Raw genomic sequence first — 21,920 nt, 5'->3', positions numbered from 1 at the left:
GGGTTAGGGTGAGGGTTAGGGTTAGGATTAAGGTTAGGGTGAGGGTTACAGTGAGGGTTAGGGCTGGGGGACCCAGGTCTAGCAAGCAACACATGTTCACTGGAACTTGCTTGAGGGCAGGAGAGACTAGAAACACCTCCTGAAGAAAGGCTGGTGTGGGGTGATCCACTGTCTTGTCACCAACAGGGCCCAGGCCGGCAAGGGGGCTCATGAGTTCCTGGTACAGACCTCGCCTCTGAGAGGCCCGGGGAACAGAGGCTGGTGGCTGGTGTGGGGCAATTCACTGCCGGTAGCTCAGGGGCATCAAGAGATGGCCACCATTTTGTCCATGGGAACACAGGATCCTCATCACCGAGGCCCACTGGTGCATGCCTCTCCCAGCACACATTGGGTGGGGGTCTTCCCTGCCTCTGTGCCTAGCCCCCACCTCCCAGACTACTGCTTAAAGCCCTCAGTGGCAGCAGGCTCGGGCCACCATTTGAAGTAGGACCTCCTCCTGGGTTCTCCTCCCCGGTCACTGGCCAGGGGCACAGTCACTAGGGGACAGGCACTGATCAGTGCACCCTCCCCCAACAGTTCTCAACCCTGAGCACCCCACCTTACAGAGCCGGAGCCCTGACACCTTGGTTCTGAGCCTGAGTCAGATTCTTCTCCTCAAAACCCATGCCAGGAGGACCCCTCCTGGAGGGGGGGACCAGTAGAAATTCCCTATGGCCACCACACAGGCTTGACTGAGCCCCCAGTCCCATAAGCCAGCGCCATAGCTCCTCCTTCAGTCAGCTTGCTAGGCAGGCCCGTCTCCCCAAACTCCCAAGCAGGTAGGCCTCAGCTCACGGCCAGGGACAGGGACATTTCCCCTGTAGGGTCCTGGGGCCCAGGACCCAACCCCCATGGTGCATCCTTCACACTCCAGCTCAGAAAATTCTCTCCCAGGGAATACCCGCCCCACCCAGCCTCAGGAGCTCTTGCGCATGCCGTGGCTCTGCACCGCTCTTCCCACAGCCTGAAAGCACAGGCCCCGTGGACAGAGGCTGCTTCTCACACCCCGCACTGTCCTCCCCTTCTGTGCTGGTGACAGCACCAGCCCCCGACCCACCAACTCTTAGGTAAGCCACACCCAGTGTGGCAGGGTGCCCAGGAGGGCGTCACGGGGTTGGCAGAGCCAGTTGGGGAACGGGGACTATTTAAGGAATGGGAAGACAGGGGGATCAGGTTTCCAGCATGGACGTGCTGCTGGGAGATGTTGGCAGTTGTCCGATTCAGCCTGGAAGCTGTTGAGATGCTGAGGTGGTGAGTGGGTGGACAAATATCTGGACGGCAGGGCAGAGGTCAGAGCTGGAGAGATGCAGTGGGGCCATCGCCATAGGAATGGTGTTTAAAGGGACTGGGCTGTCAGCTGGGTGCGGTGCCTCACACCTATAATCCCAGCACTTTGGGAGGCCCAGGTGGGTGGATCACCTGAGGTCAGGAACTTGAGACCAGCCTGGCCAATATGGTGAAACCCCATATCTACTAAAAATACAAAATTTAGGCAGGCGTGATTCCTGTAATCCCAGCTACTCAGGAGACTGAGGCAGGAGAATCGCTTGAACCGGCAAGGCAGAGGTTGCATGAGCTGAGATTGCAGCATTGCACTCCAGCCTGGGTGATAGAGCAAGTCTTTGTCTCAAAATAAATAAGTATATATAAATAAATAAATAAAATCAAGGGACTGGACTTGGGGATCCTGGGAGAGGGTGTAGATGGGGCTTACCCCAAGCCATCCCAGGTGGGGAAAAGGCAAAACAGCCATGGAAAGAGACTGAGAAGGTGTAGCCCATGACGAAGTGGGAGGACCGGTGGGGAGGACCACTAGGAAGGACTCATGGGGGGGCAGCTGGGGAGGGCAGGTGGGGAGGATGGGTGGGGAGGACAGGTGGGGAAGACTGATGGGGAGGACAGGTGGGGAGGATGGGTGGGGTGGGTCTCCTGGAAGGCACGAGGAGAAGGCTGTGCAGTGCTGCTCGAGGATGGAATGGGTTTGGGAACACAGGTTGCTGGAGGCCTTGGTGACACTTCTTTTATGCCAGATTTGTTTCTACAGGGAGGCATCTATGAAGGGAGATGGCTTCAGGTGATGAGGGTTGGAGGGTGACGCGGGTTGGAGGGTGATGGGGGTTGGAGGGTGATGGGGGTTGGTGGGTGATGGGGGGTTGGAGGGTGAGGGGGTTGGAGGGTGATGGGGGTTGGAGGGTGATGGGGGTTGGCGGGTGATGGGGGTTGGAGGGTGAGGGGGTGTTGGAGGGTGATGGGGGTTGGAGGGTGATGGGGGTTGGCGGGTGATGGGGGTTGGAGGGTGATGGGGGTTGGTGGGTGATGGGGGGTTGGAGGGTGAGGGGGTTGGAGGGTGATGGGGGTTGGAGGGTGATGGGGGTTGGAGGGTGATGGGGTTGGCGGGTGATGGGGGTTGGAGGGTGAGGGGGTGTTGGAGGGTGATGGGGGTTGGAGGGTGATGGGGGTTGGCGGGTGATGGGGGTTGGAGGGTGATGGGGGTTGGTGGGTGATGGGGGGTTGGAGGGTGAGCGGGTTGGAGGGTGATGGGGTTGGCGGGTGATGGGGAGTTGGAGGGTGATGGGGGTTGGAGGGTGATGGGGGGTTGGAGGGTGATGGGGGTTGGAGGGTGATGGGGGTTGGCGGGTGATGGGGATTGGAGGGTGATGGGGGTTGGTGGGTGATGGGGGGTTGGAGGGTGAGGGGGTTGGAGGGTGATGGGGGTTGGCGGGTGATGGGGAGTTGGAGGGTGATGGGGGTTGGAGGGTGATGGGGGGTTGGAGGGTGTTGGGGGGTTGGAGGGTGATGAGGGGTTGGAGGGTGATGGGAGTTGGAGGGTGATGGGGGTTGGAGGGTGATGGGGGATTGGAGGGTGATGGGGGTTGGAGGGTGATTCGGGGTTGGAGGGTGATTCGGGGTTGGAGGGAGATGCGGGGTTGGAGGGTGATGGGGGTTGGACAGTGATGGGGGTTAGAGGGTGATGGGGGTTGGAGGGTGATGGGGGTTGGCGGGGCCGGCTTGGCTGGGGGTTACTGGGAATAAACCCCACACAGGGAAGTTGACAGGGCAGGTGAGAGCTGCCCCAAAGCCATCCTGACCCCAAACTTAGATCCCCTCCTCTGCATTTCAATTCTTATCCCCACCCCAACCCCTCTTCATGCTGCAGCCAGAGGAGGCTGGGGTTCAGAGAAGATGGAGCTTCAGCTCCCCAGGAAAATCCAGACTCCCTCTCTGGCTCGGGAGGCCGGAGCTCTGGCCATACCCCTTCTCAAGCCCCTGAAAGAAGCGCTGCCTCAGCCTCAGGCACTGGGTCAGCCTTCGAGTCCTCGCTGCTGAGCCTCACTCCCCACGGTCCCCCTCTCAGAGGCCTCAGCTGTGTGTCCAGCCTGGCTCAGGGTGGGCACTTAGACACGACCTCCCACCCTCCCCTTCCTCTCTGCTCTGGTGGTCCAGCTTCTTCTTAAATGCCTCCTGTGATGGGATGCTCAGCACTACTCAAGCCAGCAGGTCCCCACTTCAGTTTTTCCCCTGGTATGGGTTCAGGGCAAGAGCAGGGAGCCAGGGCCCACTGTAGTACAGGGGGCTCTTTCCAGCTGGGGGGATGTCAACAATCCATTGCCTCCTGGAAGACCTGGGCATAGGTGCAGCCTCTGTGCACAGGCAGGAAGGCAGTGGCCTCCACTGACCAAGCCTTCACACGACTCATCAGCTGTGACACACACCTTTTCATTTGGACCCATTAGGGTAGCCTGGTGGAAATAAAGCATCTATCATGCCCCAGGAAAGTGTCACACAGGTATTCCCAAATTCTCCTTCTCCACAGCCCTCCGAGGCCCAACGGCCATTCATACCCATCAACCAGGAGAAAAATAATGTCATTTCCATAATGCACACCCTCTCCGAGAGGCGCTATAAATATGTAGAGATGACATCGCCGCAGCGCGGCTTGTGTGAGTGATGTCATCTTAGGGGGTTGCCTAGCAACCCTGACAACGTTTGGGAGGCTCTAATTCTTGAGTGGGATAAAGTCACATTTATGCAGTTCAGTTAATCAGCTTCCTGGCAACTCTGCCAAGATGATCTCATTTTATTCATGATTATTTTATGTGAAATGCGCTTTTAGCTCTAAGAGAACACAAAGATTTAATTCAAAACTCGCTATTGCCTTGTGTTTCCAGGGTGTCGTTAACACGGCGTCCATGCAAATAACCATGGTAACACACGGATAATTAGTATATATGGCACACGGTATTAATACAGAGCCGGGGCGGGCTCCCAATCAGCGCCGATTACCGCGTGTTATTACTGGAGTAATTACCTGCAGTAACACACAAATTGAACTAAATGGTCAATTGAAGTAAAGTGAATGGCTTTTTATTCTAGTCCCTAAATAATGTGTCTGCTTGGCTGAGTAGTTAAAGGTAAATAAAACTCTTAAATTGACGCCCTTTCCCCACCGCCCCTCCCTGGGTGGAGAATTGGGCTTCATGGCTCTTGCAGTCTGGTAACCAGACAGTTACTCCTGGAAGCATCTGCCTCTCCTCCAGCCTCCCCACCTCAACAGCAAGCACCCCCATCAAGCGTCCCTGCAGAGCTCTGGCCCTTATTAAAAATTCCCAAGCCCTGTGTGCCGTCTTACTCATCCCCCCAGAGAAGAGGGCACGGAACTTTCCAGATCCAAGATGAAGAGCAAAAGGCAAACGGCCTTTCTCCCAGGGATGTTTTCTTGCCTCTCTGGTAGGTGGGACAGCAAAGAATCACTGGCTTCCTGTTACAGGATGGAAGCCGGGAGGGGAGGTCAAAAGTCACTTCTGCCTTATTAGCAGAGCGTTTCTAAAATTCCATAAACTTAGGAGATCTTCAAACAGGAAGTCACACTGGACCTCTCAGAGAAACTGGGCACGTTCCAAATTTGAGCTCCTTGGCTCCCTTCAGAGAGGGACAAGGAGAAGGAAAGGCAGGCAGGCAACCCTCAAACTGGGCTCGGAGGAGACCTGTGCAACCAGATGCCCAGTGATGGGACAGGGGATAGAGTCAGTCTTATTCCGGCCCTTTCCCTGTGACAGAAGCAGTGTTTGCATGGAAGCAGGCCTGGGGAGGTGGGAGAGAAACGTCAAGTCCTTCTTTCAGCTGTGGGGTGGGTCCAACCCCCACCATCCTGGATGATGGGCCAGGGTGCCCACATGGGCATCGAATGCCAGGAAAGCAAACACAGGGTAGAGAGGAGTATAAAGGGGGCCTGGCTGCTCGGGGCTTCTCTGAGGGAGACAAAATTAAGCTGAAACTGGAAGGGTGAGAGAGGTTACAGGGAAGGAGGACAGAGGAGGAGAGTCACACGGAAGTGCCAGCAAAAAGCCCTGTGCCTGAGAGAGGCCACTTCACTAAACCACCATCTTGGATGCCACACGTGCAGAAATGCCTAAGTACAGAAATCTGAGGAGGAAAGAAAAACTTGGCTTAAAAACCCATAGCCTCGTCTGCATTCCAACATGGCAGGGGCAGAATTCATTGCAGGGCAAGCTGCTCTGTTGCTCAGAAAACTCTCTCAAAGGCCCTTCCTTGTCAAGAGGAGGCCACCTGTCTACTCTGAATTGGAGAGGCTGAGACTAACAAAGAGAGCAAATTGCATTTCAAATGAAGGGGATTTCTGATCAAAACACTTGCAGATGCACACCTGCTCACACCCACTGCCCCAGAGCAAGGCAGCCATCAATGCAACAGAAACAAGGGGGTCCAGAACATATGCCTGGGCTGAAAACAAGACAAGCCTCTCACAAATCAGAAACAGAAGAAGGAGGGTGAGCAACACAGCCCACAGGGCTCCAGGTCGGGAGTGGCATGATCTGGACACTTAGCACTCCCCAAGGTCAGTAGGGAATGGAGGCCAGCTCGGGTCAGGATACAGGCTTCAGAGAGAGGGCAAGAAAACAGCCCAGCAGCCTTGGTGCTGAAGTTATAATTTAGGAACACTGCAGCCTCTGGAGGAGGCAGGGAAGGGCTGATGCCACAACCTCAAAATGAGAAGCCTCACCAAGATGCCTTCTGACTCCGGGACCATATCTGCTTTGTGCTCTATGTCACAGCACTGCAGAAATAACACCTGATTCTAGACTAGTCAGGAAGAAAAAGGGAGCAAAAGACATAAAACCAGAGGAAGCGAAACCTCAACTCCTTCCAGTCGAAATGAGCAAACTAACATTTTAAAACACAAGAAATGGTAGGAAGAAGAAATTGATTTTGTATAGCAATCTGACAAAGACATCAAAATAGCATTGTGTTCCACAATGACATAAAGTCTCACATCTATTGAAAAATGAATAATATATCAATATATCCAAAAATAGTATGAAATTGGACAAAATGAGCAAATTCTTAAGAACAAATACATAACTCATTGAAACAAGCTCAAGAAGAATAGAAAACTAATAGAAATAGAAAAACTAAGTAGTCCTACAAGCATTCCATGAATTTAATCAGTAATTTTAAAAGAAAAAAATCTTCCTGATCAGAGAACCTCAGGTCTAGATGACTTCACTGGTACCAAATGTTTAAGTACAAGTTACAGTAAATTCCAATCTTGCATAAACTTTACCAGAAAATAAATAAGATATGCTCTTCAATTATTTTGCAAGGATAGCATAAATTTAAAATCAAATCTCACCAAAACTATGAGAAAGCTAAGGCCAGGAGGTGAGTGAGGTGCCTAGTACAAAGTTTAAAGATGTGCACTCACAACAAGAGTGGGGTTTCGTCACATGCTACACCATAGCTGTCTCACCTGCCTCACCTTAGTTCCAACTCTGGAGAGAGGAGAATAGAGTACTCGTACATAGATGCAAAAATACAAAACAAAAGATTTGAAAATAGAATTCAGCAATAAAAAAGATAATGCATCATTAAACAGTTATATCAGAATTGCAGATTTGGTTATAGAAAAGCAATCAATATAATTAATCACATTAAGGAAAATAGCAGCTGATGGTCTTCCTAATGTAGGAAAACTTTCAAAAAAAATTTGACATCTATTTATGACTAAAACTTAAACAACTCTTAGCAAACCAGAAATAAAAGGAAACCTCCTTAATCTAAGAAAAATCTATTAAAAGTCTACAGCAGTCATCATATTTAATGGTAAAATGTTGAAAGCGTTCCCTCTGAAATTAGGAGCGAGGCAAGGATTTTTTCTGTCACCGCTTCTGTTCAGCATTATATAAGCAATCCTAGCCAGAGCAATAATTAAGAAAAAGAAAAAAGGTGAAAGGACCGGAAAGGAAGAGACAAAACTCATTTTTCACAGATAGCATGATCGTTTACATAGATCTAAAATAACCCATAGATCAACCTTCAAATTTCTAAGTGTTTAATGAGGTTGCTGAGTATAAAATCAGATTTATTTCTATATAAGTAAATAAATATAAAATATTTTTAAAATGACACTACTTACAGCAACATCAAAAGATACCAGGTACTAGTCAGGTGCGGTGGCTCATGCCTGTAATCCCAGCACTTTAGGATGCTGAGGCAGGCAGATCACCTGAGGTCAGGAGTTCTAGACCAGCCTGGCCAACATGGTAAAACTCTGTCTCTACTAAAAATACAAAAATTACCTGGGCATGGTGGTGCATGCCTGTAATCCCAGCTACTTGGGAGGCTGATGTAGGGAATCACTTGAACCCAGGAGGTGGAGGTTGCAGTGAGCTGAGATTGAGCCATTGTACTCCAGCTTGGGCAACAAAAGCAAAACTCCATCTCAAAAAAAAAAAAAAAAATAGCAGGTACCTTGACATAAATCTAATAGAATATACACAAAGTCTCTAGAGAAAAAAATAATGCCATTTTATTAATAGATGTTGATAAAGAGCTAAATAAATGGGGGGCGCATATCATGTTCACAATTTAGAAAACTCAATATTATGAAGATGTTGATCCTCCCAAATTCATTGTTTTAAAGTTCGTTTTATTGAAGTATAATTATCTAGAGGATAATTTACCTTTTTCAGCATATAGTTCTGTACATTTTAACAAACTGAAATAGCCATGTGACCATCACCGTCATCGAGCTATAGAACACTTCCATTGCTCCCAAAAATTGCCCAGGCCCTTTTGTAGTAAATTCCCCCAGCCATTGATCTATTATCTGTTCCATACTTTCATCTTTTCTGGAAAGTAATTTAAGTGGAATTATAAACTATGCAGCCTTTTTGAATTGGGCTTCTTTTTTAAAAAAATTATTTTTTATTTTTATTAAAATAGAGACAGAGTCTCACTATGTTGCCCAGGCTGGTCTGAAACTCCTGGGTTAAAGCAATCCGCATGTCTTGGCCTCTCAAAGTGCTAGGATTATAGGAGTGAGTTGCCAAATCCAGCCTGGCTTCTTTTACTTAGCATAATTCATTTGAAATTGACTCCATCTATAGCTCCCTCATTTTCCTGCTGAGCAGTATTATATTATATGGACACGCCATGGTTTAAAAAATATTTGAATAGTTTTTCCAGTTTGAGACAATTACAAATCATGCTGCTATAAACACTCATGCACAGATTTTCATGTGATTTATCTTGAATAAATATCTAAGAGTGGGATTTCTGGGTCATACCATAAGTATATGTTTAACTTTATGAGAAACTGCCAAACAGTTTCCATAGAAGCCATATTATTTTCTGTTTCCATCAGTAATGTACGAGAGTTGCAGTTGCTCTGTGTCCTCACCAACACTTGTCATTGTCAGGTTTTAAAAAGCCATGGTAACAGCTGTATAGTGATATGTCATCTCAGCATTTACATAATGACTAATTACATTGAGCATCTTTTTGTGTCCTTATTTGGTATCCATAAATATTCTTTTGATGAAGTGTCCATATCTTTTGTCCACCTTTTATTTTGGCTGTTTACTTATTGTTGAGTTTTTAGAGTCTTTCATATATCCTGGATATAAACTCTTGATCAGAATTTTGTTTTGGAAATGTTTTCACCAAATCTGTGAATTGTCTTTTCATTAATTTTTTTAATTTTGATAAAGTCTAATTTATCAAATTTTAAGCAGGTTGTGTTTTTGTTGTCAGATATAAGAAATCTTTGGCTGGGAGTGGTGGCTCATGCCTGTAATGCCAGCACTTTGGAAGGCAGAGGTGGGTGGATCACCTGAAGTCAGGAGTTGGAGACCAGCCTGACCAACATGGAGAAACCCCATCTCTAGTAAAAATACAAAAAAATTATCTGGGCATGGAGGCACATTCCTATAATCCCAGCTACTCAGGAGGCTGAGGCAGGAGAATCACTTGAACCTGGGAGGTGGAGGTTGTGGTGAGCCAAGATTGTGCCATTGCACTTCAGCCTGGGCAACAAAAGTGAAACTACATCTCAAAAAAAAAAAAAGAAAGAAAGAAAGAAAAAAGAAATCTTTGCCAAAACCAAAACCACAAATTTTTTTCCTATGTTTTCTTCTGAAAGTTTTATAGTTTCAGATTTAAAAGTTAGTTTAGGTTACATTTTTTGTTTGCTTGTTTGTTTTTTGAGACACAGTCTCTCTCTGTTGCCCAGGATGGAGTGCAGTGGCGAAATATTGGCTCAGTGCAACCTCCGCCTCCCAAGTTCAAGCAATTCTCCTGCCTCAGCCTTCTGAGTATCTGGAACTACAGGCATGGGCCACCACTCCTGGCTAATTTTTATATTTTTAGTAGAGACTCCATGTTGGCAAGGCTGGTCTTGAACTCCTGACCTCAGGAGATCAGCCCACCTCAGCCTCCCAAAGTGCTGGAATTAGAGGTAGGAGCCACTGTGCCTGGCCTAGGTTGTGTTTTGAGTTCATTTTTGTATATGGTGCAATGTGTGAGTCAAGTTTCATTCTTTTGCATACAAATGTTCAATTGTTCTAGAATTATTTGTTTAAAAGATGGTCCTTCTATATTGAGTTATATTGTAACTTCAATGAAAATAAATTAAGTATATATACATGAGAGTCTATTTTAGTTCCACTGATCTATTTGTATACCCTTTGCCAATTCTGCACTGTCTTGATTATCATAGCTTTAAAGTAAGTCTTCAAATCAGACAGTGAGAATACTCCAGTGTTTGTTCTTTTTTTAAAGATATTTTGGCTCTTCTAGGTCTATTGCCTTTTCATATAAATTTTAGAATCAACTTGTTGATTTTTATAAACACTCCTGCTGAGATTTTGATCAAGATTCTATTAAATCCCAATTTTCAAAATGATTGACAATTTAACCATATTGAGTCTTCCAATTCATGAACATAGTATATCTCTCCATTGGGGTCTTCTTTGATTTCTCTCATTAGTGTTTTTCAGTTTCAACATAATGATATCGTACATGTTTTATTAAATTTACACATAAGCATTTTATAGGTTTTGGTGCTATGGTAAATGGTATTGTTTCTTTTCTGATTTCAATTTCAAATGATTCATTTCTGGTACATGAGAATTATAATTACTTCTTTGTATATTGACCTTATATGTTATGACATTGCTACACTTGTTTTTGTTTGTTTGTTTGTTTGTTTGTTTGTTTGTTTGTTTGTTTAGAGATGGGGTCACTGTTGCCCAGGCTGGAGTACAGTGATGCAATCAGAGCTCACTGCAGCCTTGAACTCCAGGAGTTAAGCGATCCTCCCACCTCAGTCTCCCAAGTAGCTTGTATTACAGGCATGAGCCACTGAACTTGACAAAATGAGCTCTGTCTAAGAAAGCTGAGTCTGGAGCAATAGACCCAGAGTAAGCCAGTCTCAAAGGTGACCAGAAGCAGTGGGCTACTTTTTAAAAATTATTAGTATTATTATTAGAGAAAGAACCTTACACTGTTGCCCAGACTGGTCTCAAACACCTAAGTTCAAATGATTCTCCCACCCCAGCCTGTTGAGTAGCTGAGACTTCAGTTGCACACTACCATGCCTGCCACACTTATTAATTCAAATAACTTTTTCGTAGATATTTTGAGATTTTCTGTATAGACTGTCATATTGAGTGCAAATAGAAGCCATTTCATTTCTTCCTCTCCAATTTGTATATTTTTTATTCTTTTTCTTGCCTTATTCTACTGGCTAGACTTTCCAGTACAATAATAACCCTGCATACCTTTGCTTTTTTTCTGATCTTGGAAAATATTTAGTATTTCATCATTAATTATGATATTAACTGTAGGGTTTTTGTAGATGCCTTTCATAAGGTTGAAGAAGCTCCCTTCTCTTACTGGTTTTCTGAGAGGTTTTATTTATGACTAGATGTTGAATTTTGTCAAATGCTTTTTTGTTTTTACATCTATTAAGATAATCACGGTTTTTCTTTTTTAATCTGTTGGTATGACAAATTACATTAATTCCTTTTTGTTCTTTTCTGAGGCAAGATCTCTCTCTGTCACTCAGTATGGAGTGAAATGGCACAAACACAGCTCACTGCACCTCAATCTCCTGAGCTCAAGTAATCCTTCTGCTCCAGCTTCCCATATAGCCGGGACCATAGGCGTGCTCCCCTACCCACATTATTTTTGTTTTTATCTTTTTGTAGAGATGGGGGTCTCACTTTGTTGCCCAGGCTGGTCTCCAACTCCTGGGCTCAAATGATCCTCCCACCTCAGCCCCCAAAAGTGCTGGGATTAGAGTCACCATACCTGGCCTGACTTTTTTTTTTTTTTAAGACAGGGTCTTGTTCTGTTGCCCAAGCTGGAGTGCAGTGGTGTGATCATGACTCACTGCAGCCTCAACCTCCCCAGGTTCAGATGATCCTCCCACCCCAGCCTCCTGAGTAACTGGGACTAAAGGTGTGCATCACCATACCCAGCTAAGTTTTTTATTTTTTGTAGAGACATGGTTTCACAGTGTTGCCCAGGCTGGTCTCCAACTCTTGGGCTCAAGGGATCCACCCACATCAGCCTCCCAGTGCTGGGACTATAGACATGAGGCACTGCACCCAGCCCTGATTGTTTTTTGAATATTGAACCAGACTTGCATCCTTGCATGAACCCCATGGGTCAGATGTGTTATCCTTTTCATATTGTTGGAAACAGATGATCCGTGCAGCAAAGAAAAATTAGCACTGAGACAAAGGATCTCGCAGCAAGCAGTTTTTACTTCCTGTAGGAAGGGTACTCTCTCTAGCCATCTTGCCACAAGAGTACAATGAACAAAGGAAAAGCAGACATATTTATCCCTTACACGTTTGGGGTCGTCCTTACTGCTGTGTCTGATCTCCATTGGCTGGAGCCAGACTCACAATCTAAAGTAAAACCTGATTGGCCAATAACTCAAAACTTTTCTAAACAGGTAAAAGCAATAGAGAGCTGGGACATGCTTGTGAGTTAAAGTACAAGGACGTAGAATGTACTACGTGCCTGTAAGCAGGGCATGTCTAACAGCTACATAGGATAGGGCTTAACAAAGTTATTAGCACACTTATGATTCATTCTTTAACAAAAAAGAAACTTTGAAGAGGGACTTTTACTTCCCACACATATATTGCTAGATTTGATTTGGTAATATTTTAGCGACGATGTATGTGTCTTTGTTCATGGGGAATATTGCTCTACAGCTTTCTTTTCTTGCAATGTCGGGTTTTGATGTCAACATAATGTTGACCTCATAAAAAGGGTTGTTGATTTTCCCTCCTCTTCTGTTTTCCGGAATAGACTGTGTCGAGCTGGCATTAATTTCTTCGTAAGCATTGGTAGAATTCACCAGCAACGTCATCTAGGCCTGGAGCTTGTTCCCGCTCTTTTTAGGTTTCAACAGGAAATTGAATTTCTTTAACATATCCGGTACCATCTATTTCTTCTTGAGTGAACTTTGATAACTGTCTTTAAAGGAATTTGTTCATTTTTTTCTAAGTTGTAAAATATGTGAACATAAAATTGTTTGTCACATTCTTTTTGTTTATTTAGAGACAGGGTCTCGCTCTGTCACTCAGGCTGGAGCGCAGTGGTGCAATCACAGCTCACCGCAGGCTAACTCCTGGGCTCAAGCAATCCTCCCACCTTAGCCTACCGAGTAGCTGGGATTACAGGCCCACACAAGCACGCCCAGCCATCCGTTTGTTTGTTTATTGTAGGAAGTCTTCTTGCAGTGTTCCCTATCTCATCATCTACCTAACTGCAAAAACCAGAAACCTCGAACCCTCACCCCCAAATCTAGTCTGTCCCTTCGTTAGTCAATGTGATCGCTTTACACTGTCTATCCCATCGACTTTCCTACGGCAGCTGCCATCCCCACCAGCACCAGCACCAGCCTCTTCACCCACATCACTGCCTCTGTGGCCTTCTGACCATTCTGCCCACGTGCGCGCCAGCAACTCTCCTATCTGCTCTATGGAGGGGAGCTGGAATGCACTTTCCAAAGGTCACAAGCCCGATTGCATCATCCCACTGCTTAAAACACTTCAATTTTTTTTTTTTTTTTTTTTTTTTTTGAGACAGTCTTGCTCTATGGCCAGGCTGGAATGCAATGGCATGATCTCAGTTCACTGCAACCTCTGCCTCCCAGGTTCAAGCAATTCTCCTGCCTCAACCTCCTGAGTAGCTGGGACTACAGGTGTGTGCCACCATGACCCGCTAATTTTTGTATTTTTTGGTAGATATGGGGTTCCTCCATGTTGGCCAGGATGGTCTCGGCCTCTTTACCTCATGATGATCCACCCACCTCAGTCCCAGAAGAGTGCTGAGGTAACAGGCGTGAGCCACTGCGGCCAGACAAAATTCTTCAAATATTTCCTATTTTTTTTTTTATTAATACAAACTTTCTTTTTTTTTTCTTTTCTTTTTCTTTGAGACAGGATCTTGCTATGTCCCCAAGCTAGAGTCCAGAAATACGATCACAGCTCAACGTAGCCTCTAACTCCCAGGATCAAGTAATCCTCCTGCCTTAGCTTCCTGAGTAGCTGGGACCACAGGCACACCCACCAAGCCCAGCTAATTTTTATTTTCTTTTTTTATTTTCTTTTTTTTGTAGAGACAGGGTCTTTCTATGTTGCCAGGCTGGTCTCGAACTCCTGGCCTCAAGCAATCCTCCCACTTTGTCCTCTCAGAGCACTAGGATTACAGGTAAGAGCCACCATGCCGAGCCTATAACATTCTTTATTAAACTTTTGGTATCTGTAGGATCCGTAATGATATCCCTTCTTTCATTTCTGACATTGGTAATTTGTATCTTTTTTTCTTGATTAGTTTGATCAGAGACTTGTCAATTATATTAATCTTTCCATAGAAGCAACTTTGGCTTCCTTGATTATTTTTCCTATTGCTTTTTTCTTTTCTACTTCATGGACTTCTGCTCTTTAGTGCTTCCATTGGTTTGCTCGAAGGCTTTTGTCTGTTTTTGTTTTCGTTTTTTTGAGACAAAGTCTCGCTCTGTCGCCCAGACTGAAGTGCAATGGCACGATCTCTGCTCACTTCCCAGGTTCAAGTGATTCTCCCACCTCAGCCTCCCGAGTAGCTGGGATTACAGGCATGAACCACCACACCCAGATAATTTTTGTATTCTTAGTAGAGAATACACCAGGGTTTCACCATGGTGGCCAGGCTGGTCTCAAACTCCTGACCTCAAGTGATCCACCTGCCTCGGCTTCCCAAAGTGCTGGGGTTACAGGCATGAGCCACCACACCCAACCCACTTGAAATTTAATTTGTTTCTTGTTCTAGTTTCTAGCAGTGGAAGCATAGATCATTGATTTCCTTTTTTAATATAAGCATTTAATGCTGTAAATTTTCCCTTAAACATTGTTCTAGCTGTATCACACAAAGTTCATATGTTCTGTCCAGACATGTTATAAGAAGTTCGTATAGTTTATTTTGGTGCAAAACACTTTGAAACTCCCATGTAGCTTATTCATAACACGGATTTTCTATGGAGTTGTTTAAGACCCCCAGAACCCCATGTTACAATCCCATTTTAATGTTTTAGTCATCTATTGATATGCGACAAACATTGTAACACTTAGTGTCTGTAAAGCATTATGCTAGTCTGGTCAGAGAGATGGCTGTTAATCAAACTATCACATAAATAAATATAAGCTGCTGTGAGGTGGGGGTAAGGAGGATGCAGCCTCTGGAGGCTGAGGAAGAGCTAGAGCAGCGCAGACTAACTGTATGGCAGCAGGACAGGCGAGCACAGAGCCCTTGGCAGAAGCAGGGCCTTCGAGGGGTTGCACAAGGAAGAGGAGGGGGCTTCTGGGCCTGTGGTGAAGCTGGAGGGGTCAGCAGTGGCCAGCCTATGCAGGTCTCTGCAAGTCAGGTAGGGAAAGTTGGTATGGGCCAGGTGCAGTGGCTCACACCTGTAATCCCAGCACTTTGGGAGGCTAAGGCAAGAGGATTGCTTGGGGTCAGGAGTTAGAGACCAGCCTGGGTAACACAGCATGACCCCATTTCTACTGAGAAATACAAACAATACCCAGCCTGCTGGCACACACCTGTGTGTGGTCCTGGCTACTCAGGAGGCTAAGGCAGGAGGATCACTTGAGCCCTGGAGGTCGAGGCAGCAGTGAGGTGTGATGGTGCCACTGCACTCCAGCGTGGGTGACAGAGCAAGACTCTGTCTCAAAAGAAAGAATAAGAAGAAGTAAAAAAAGAAGTTGGTGTTAATATAAAGAATAATAGGCAATATTTGAAGAGTTTGAAGCAGGATGATGCAACGGCATATGTGTTTTGGAAAGATCACTTGGCTTCCCTCCATAGAGACAGAGGTGCCAGAGCACATGTGGGTAAAGTAATTAGAAGCCACTTAGGCTGGGCAAGGCGGCTCACACCTGTAATCCCAGCACTTTGGGAGGCCAGGGAGGGCGGATCATGAGGTCAGGAGATCGAGACCATCCTGGCTAGGATGGTGAAACCCTGTCTTAAAAAAAAAAAGCAGCCACTTTTTTATTTTATATTTTATTTTATTTGAGATGGAGTCTCTCTCCTGCCAGGCTGGAGTGCAGTGGTGTGATCTCAGCTCACCGCAACCTCCGCCTCCCAGGTTCGAGCAGTTCTCCTGCCTCAGCCTCCTGAGTAGCTGGGATTACAGGTGCGCACCACCACGTCAGGCTAATTTTTGTGGTTTTTTTTTTTTGAGATGGAGTTTTTGCCCTTGTCACCCACGCAGGAGTGCAATGGTACAATCTCGGCTCTCTGCAACCTCTGCCTCCTGGGTTTAAGCAATTCTCCTGCCTCAGCCTCCCTAGTAGCTAAAATTATAGGTGTCCACCACCATGCCTGGCTAATTTGTGTGTGTGTGTGTATTTTTAGTGGTCACAGTGTCTCCCCATATCGGTCAGGCTGGTCTCAAACTCCTGATCTTAGGTGATCCACCCGCCTCAGCCTCCCAAAGTGCTGGGATTCCAGGCGTGAGCCTTGGCGCCCGGCCAGAAGCCATTTAATCATGTAGGCAATGAGGTGGATTCAGAAGCTGGCGCTGCTCTAGGAAAGTCGACGAGATAAACAGTGTAGAGTGGTCGCATGGACTATCGCAGGGGCAGACTAGATTTGGGGGTGAGGGTTTGAGGAACATTAGGTTTCTGGTTTGTGTAATTAAGTGGATGATGAGATAAGAACACTGCAAGAGGACTTCCTTTTTCCTGTGGTTGTGTGTGTGCAGATTTTCTTGGTTGTTGTTAAGGCAGTGAAGATGTGCAAACAGGAAGAATCTCATTTTTTTGACCTAATGCCTTCATTCGAGTTAGTTATGTGCGTATTTCCTCAATTAGCTTCTGAGCTCTGAGTCCAGGAAACGCTTTCTACTTTCAAATATAACCCCAGAGCTTAGCTCATAGGTTCGTTTGTTTAATAGCATGGCTTTCCTCAAATTAAAAAGCAAGGAAAAAAGGTTTTAAACAAAATTAAGCACAGCAACATTTAAAAAAAAACAAACACTTTCAATATCAGTAAGACACAGTACAAGATTCAAGGAAATACATGTAGAGGCATTACCAGCATTTTTGCTGGCTGAGCACTGTGGCTCACGCCTGTAATCCCAGCACTTTGGGAGGCCAAAGCGCGCGGATCACAAGGTCAGGAGTTTGAGACCAGCCTGACCAACATGGCGAAATCCTGTCTCTACTAAAAATACAAAGTTTAGCCAGGCACAGTGGTGGGCGCCTGTAATCCCAGCTACTCAGGAGCCTGAGGCAGGAGAATCACTTGAACCCAGGAGGCGGAGGTTGCAGTGAGCCGAAATCATGCCAACCTGGAAACAGAGTAAGACTCCACCTCAAAAAAAAAAAAAAAAATAGTATTTTTGCTAACTTGGACTATCAACGCTTAATCCAACCTTGACCTTATTTTTCAACTATATAATAAAGGCTTAAAAATATTCAGAATCTCTATTCTAAAGTCAGAACTAATTTTTAGAATTTGAAAAAAAGTTTTCTTATTGTGTGTTTTGCTTTTTTTTTTGGTCTTGTTGCCCAGGCTGGAGTGCAATGGCATGATCTCAGCTCACTGCAACCTCTACCTCCGGGTTCAAGCAATTCTCGAGCCTCAGCCTCCCAAGTAGCTGAAATTACAGACGTGTGCCACCATGCCCAGCTGTTTTTCTATTTTTAGTAAAGATGGAGTTTGACCACATTGGCCAGGCTGCTCTCAAACTCCTGACCTCAAGTGCTTCACCTGCCTCAGCCTCTCGAAGTGATGGGATTACAGGTATGAGCCACCAGGCCTGGCTGCTTGTTTGTTTTTTTAAGAGACAGGGTCTCACTATGTTGTTCAGGCTGGTCTCAAACTCCTGGCCTCAACTCCTCCTCCTGCCTCGGCCTCCCAAAGTGCTGGGATGGGATCACAGGCATGAGCCGCTGTGCCCGGCTAATATGTTGTGTTTTAATTTTCGTTCAATTCCACTATGTTGTAATTTCCATTGCTGTTAGCCATTCCTGTGTGTCCCTGGGCAGACAAGAGAAGCAGGGGCTGGGGGACACACAGGAGGGGACTCTGGGATTTTGTGCTGCCCCAGGCCAATCCCCAGAGAATGCTACAAGAGAGAGTCTGCGCCAGGGTTCCCAGGGCCTCCTAAATGCCTTCCCAGCACAGACTCTCAGGCCATCCTACCTGGGGTGGCATTAGGGCTGCCACCTTCCTCATGCTGGGCCCCCTTAGCACCCAGGGGCCACTTCACCCATGCTCTAAGGGGAACGGCTGCTTCCCTGGATGGCTCTGGGTCCGCTGGCCTCACTGCTGGCCAGGGACAGTGGGTTAGCACCTCCTAGTCTTGATGTCCCTGTGCTCACTTTGGAGTAGGGAGCGCTGGGATTCCTTATCCAAGGTCACCCAGCCAGGAGGGTCTGGTGTCAGAGCAGAAGTGGGAGAGGCATCTTCCGGAGGCATCTGCAGCGCTCGGGGAAGGCCTGCTACAGGAAGCAATGGCACAGGGAGCCAGGCTGGGGTGCCTGGTGCCAGTATCACCCCATTCCATTCACTCTTGCTTTCCTTATGGAACCTAGGCAGGCATCTGTGTTTCGGAGCCAAGAGGCAAGGACACGTTTGAGAAGAACTGCCAGGTCCTGAACCACAGCTTCACCCCATAGCCAGATTCAACCCTGGCATGGGAGCTGGCTCTGCTTATGGGCCAAGGCAGGAAGGGGGATGACCCTGCCACCTACCACCGTGCTCACCTTGGACCCTTCTTGTTACTCCTGAGATGAAAAAGGGGAGTGGGGGAGAGAGTCCGGCAGGGTTCCCAGGGCCTGACTCAGGCACTGAGATGGTAGGGAGGTGGGTACCACTGCCAGGAGGCTCTGCCCCACCCTGCCCCGCCCTGCGGGAATGTGCCTTTTCCGTGAGTCCCCGCCTGCCACAGGTGCCTGCCCTGGGCCCTTGGCTGGGGACAGTGGCTGGCAGGGCCCCAGCTGAGTGCCTTTGCCGCCCCGCCACCCCCACAGACAGGGCCCCTGGCGCAGCAACCTGCCCCAGCCCCTTTGTGCAGACGGCTCCCAAGCTTCCCAGAACTTGCCGGTGGCGTTGTGTTCTTGTGCCAAATTAGCCACCCTTAACTCAAGAGCCCGCCGCCCAAGCCCGCGGCAGGAGCTGACTCACTCACTCCAGACCACTCAAAACGCACAGCCCCCCATAAGGCCTCGCTCTGCCGAGGGCCTGGCTGCAGCAGGAGCTCATTGGAGGGGGCTTTGGGCGGAGGGTGGGCGCTCCCACCATTTAAGGAGGCAGCTGTGCCCACAGCTTCACTCCAGCTCTGGGAGGGCGGCTCAGTCGTTCTGCCCTAAGAGCAGCCCCAGGTAAGAGGAGACGGTGGCAGGTCTAACCCTCAGGCTGTCCAAGTCAGGCCCCAGGAGGGACGAAGCCTCAGTCTCCCTCCTGAGTCTTCCTGTCGGCCTCTCTGGGTGGCTTGAGCAAGGCGAACACAGGGGGCTTAAGCCCTGGGGGAAACCGAGGCGGCTGCAGGTCCCAGGGCACAGCCCGCACAGCCCCGGCTGGGTGTTGCTGATGAACGCCTTGGGCAGTCCCCTGATCCTACAGGACACTGGTAAATGTAAACTAGGCCTCCGCATTCCCACCAAGCCCCCACCAGGAGTGATCCCCGAGCAGAGACAAAGAAGCCCAGAGAGCCCCCCACTGCATCTCCCCAACCCAGCCCACCTCACAGGGTATCCCCCAGCAGCCTGACTCATGGCACTGTCTCCTGGTGCTCCTGCTGAGACCCATGCTGTCCCCAACCCTGAGACCCCCCAGTGTCACTGACAGACAGGCAGAAGGCCTACTGATTGGGGCCAGTGCACTGCTGGGGTGAAAATCTAAGAAGGCAGGTGTAGGGGCCCTCGGATGAGTTCTGCCCGGGCTCAGGCCCTACTCCACTGCTCTCCGGCTGTGTGACCTCGGGCAAGCCTCTGACCCTCTCTGAGCCTGTGTTCCTCATCCATTACCTGGGAAGAATCATGCCTGCATCACTGCATCTGAAGGTTCAGCCTGTGGACACCTGCTGAACAACTGAACAAAGAAATGAATGAGCGTGTGAATGGATGAATGAAAAATGCACGTGTGAGTGACTGAGTGAGTGAGTGAGTGAGTGGATGCCTGCTGACAACACTCTCAATGCTGCATGCCATGGGACCGGTGTTTTCAGCTTCTTGGGAAGCTCCTTGGGGAAGGGACCCAGATGGGGGCGCTGCTGTGCAAATGAGAGTCCAGAGACAGTGGCCTGGACCAGCATGGTCTCCAGCCCTGCGACTGCTGCCTTCTCCAGCACAGTGGCCTCACCTGTTAGCCCCAAACATTGACTCCTGGCTCACTGAACAGCAGAAAGGTGGTAAAAGTCAAGTTCTCTGCCAAGGAAGCCTGGTCTGCGGCGGTATCACCTCTCTACCCACCACAATGGTCCTATAAACTCTGCTAAAGTCTGTTTTGGACCAACGATGGTGGCTCACACCTGTGGTCCCAGTGCTTTGAGATGCTGAGGCAGGAGGATGACTTGAGCCCAGAAGTTTGAGACCAGCATGGGCAGCATGGTAGGAATCCTGTCTCTACCAAAAAAAAAAAATTAATTAGCTGGGTACAGTGGCTCACACCTGTGGTCCCAGCTACTTGGGAGGCTGAGGCAGGAGGATCTCTTGAGCCTGGGAAGTTGAGGTGGCAGTGAGCTATGATTGTGCCACTGCACTCCAGCCTGGCTGACAGAGTGAGACCCTGTCTCAAAAATACAATAAAATCTGTGTTTTATTAAATTAAAAAGTTATACATAAGGGAAGTCCCAGCCACCCACTTTGGGGGACACCTCCCAAGGGAAGATAGCACCCTCAGACTTCAAGCCCTGGAGCCAGGGCCCCGCCTGGTGGATGCCTGCCTGAAGCTGGAAGCCCCACTCTGAGGGACAGGAGGACAGCAGTCGGCCTTGGGAAGAGGTGGGAGAAGGACTTCAAGCAGTGTCCTGCTTCCAGCCACTCCGAGAATGGGGACGTCTGGGCCGTGCTCCACACCCAGAACCTGGCCCCAAAGAGCCGCCCGACAGGAGCCGGCCAGTGGACTGAGGGCCAATGGCAGCGAGGATGGAAGTCATCCGAGGCCTGGAAACCTGCCGGGCCCGTGGTCAGTCCTGAAGGCTCCCGGGGTCTCCACAGTTGGGGAGTGGGGCGAGAGCAGTGGCTTGGAGTTGAACTGACTGAAATTCTGCCCTGGAACATGCAGTTCCTTCTCTGCCACGAGCCTCTCCATGCTGGGCGCTATGCCAGCCTCTTCATAGGTAAAGGGGAGACCCCCAATCCGCCAGCAGCTTTGTCGCCAGGACCCAGCCTCCGCACTCAGAGAGGCCTCAGCATTTACTGTGGGGACACACAGGCACTGGAATCAGGGCCCAGAGCTGCACCATCCAGCATGGAGCTGCCAGCCACGTTGGCCCCGAGTGTCCACAGGTGGCCGGGCCTTAAGGGGACCCTGTGTATATGAAATACAGCCCCGTCCCAAAGACTCAGCAAGAAAATGACTGCAGGAGGCATTTCTCTGTGCTGATGACCTGTGGAGAGGACCACATTTGGGGCATGTTGAGTTCAAAGCTCATTATTGAAACTAATGGCACCTGTCCGGTTTCCTTTTGTACGAGGCTATTACAAAATTGAAACTTTGCTGTGTGGCTCACACTCATCCTGGTTCCTGTACAGCACTGGTCTGGAACCCAGCTGCAGGGAGGCGGGAGGGGGATGGTGGGACGGAGAGGCACGGGGCCTTGGGACACACTTGAGAGGGCACTGGCCACAGGGAGCCCAGCAGGGGGGCGCATGGTTTCGAGGAGGAGCCCCCATCCCACTCTGCTCAGTGCCCTGGGCCTCACCCCTGGCCTCTGGTCTCCCTGCTCCAGGCTTGGCCTTCCTGGTCTCTGAGCAAGGCCTTCGGGTCCTGCGCCCACCGCGTGCCTGGGCTGGGGAGACTGCCTTAAGCCCTGCTTTGCACTGAGGGAAGGAGGGAGAGAACAGAAGAGC

At 48.4% G+C, this 21,920-nt stretch overlaps 1 long non-coding RNA gene across 1 annotated transcript; it reads left to right on the top strand.

The window, feature by feature from the left end:
- Window positions 1-1,210: 1,210 nt before the first annotated feature.
- LOC128928479 (uncharacterized) lies at window positions 1,211-21,566 on the top strand. The gene is made up of 3 exons (XR_008473542.2): window positions 1,211-1,290; window positions 13,982-14,073; window positions 17,416-21,566. It is a non-coding gene; the product is annotated as an uncharacterized LOC128928479 (long non-coding RNA).
- Window positions 21,567-21,920: the final 354 nt, after the last annotated feature.

The sequence above is a fragment of the Callithrix jacchus genome, chromosome 1, assembly GCF_049354715.1.
Source record: "Callithrix jacchus isolate 240 chromosome 1, calJac240_pri, whole genome shotgun sequence".
Classification (NCBI taxonomy): Eukaryota; Metazoa; Chordata; class Mammalia; order Primates; family Cebidae; genus Callithrix; species Callithrix jacchus.
This window is presented reverse-complemented; position numbering and strand designations above follow the sequence as displayed.